The sequence below is a fragment of the Penaeus monodon genome, chromosome 31, assembly GCF_015228065.2.
Source record: "Penaeus monodon isolate SGIC_2016 chromosome 31, NSTDA_Pmon_1, whole genome shotgun sequence".
Classification (NCBI taxonomy): Eukaryota; Metazoa; Arthropoda; class Malacostraca; order Decapoda; family Penaeidae; genus Penaeus; species Penaeus monodon.
The window spans coordinates 2,257,511-2,258,422 of NC_051416.1; positions in this window are offsets into that span (position 1 = coordinate 2,257,511).

Genomic DNA, 912 nt, shown 5'->3' on the forward strand with positions numbered 1-912 from the left:
AGGGCCAGAGCGCGCGGGAACGCAGCAGCCGTGACGGCGGTGATGGCAGGTGACGTGTTGCGCTGCGTGTTCTGCTGAGTTGTTATGGCGGACATGAACACCCTCGAGACATGAAGGCCTTCGTCAAGCTCAAGCATCTGCTCGGATCCCGGGACGTGACGTAGCAGGCGGAGGAGCAGTCGCCGACCCCTCACGCCGAGCGAGGCAGCGCCGCGGGTGCGCCTCGCGCCGCGCACGAACATTGCCAGCGTGCAGGGAGTGGGGGCCGAGCTGGGCGGCGGCGTCAGTGTTGGTACTATGGGCAATGAGGGCGGCAAGATCACCAGCTACGATGACCTCTACATCGAGAACCATGCCGGCAGGCAGGGCGACGCGTGCGAGTACACCGGCGCCTCCCTCGACTCCCGCATCCGCCGCCTCAACGCCAAGCGGCGCACGAGCATCGTGTTCGGGCGCAAGCGGGCGCGCGAGCCAGCGGAGAGCGGGGCCGACGACGACGTCTCCAGCGACGACAGCGGGGGCTTCCGGACCGAGGCGAGCGAGCAGGAGCTGACGTCGTCCCCGGAGAAGCCCCGCCTGAAGGGGATCCTCAAGACGCGGAGGCGGCGCCGCCTGAGGATGGAGCAACAGCCCGGCTCCACTCTGGTTAAGGCCGGCTCCCAGCAGTCGGTCAACTCCACCTCCATCGACGACTTCCTCCACACGCTCGCCAAGGTGGACAGCGCGGAGAGTCTGGCGGACCTCGCGAAGGACTCCGTAGATTCGTCTGCGAGCAAGGCCGACGCCGTCCAGCCAGCCCCGCAGGACGCCCCGCAGGACGCCCCGCCGCTGCCCCTGGAATCCAGATCCCCGGACCGGCCGGCGTCCGCCAGGTCGACGTCTCCGACAAGACCCCTAATGAACGGGCTCATC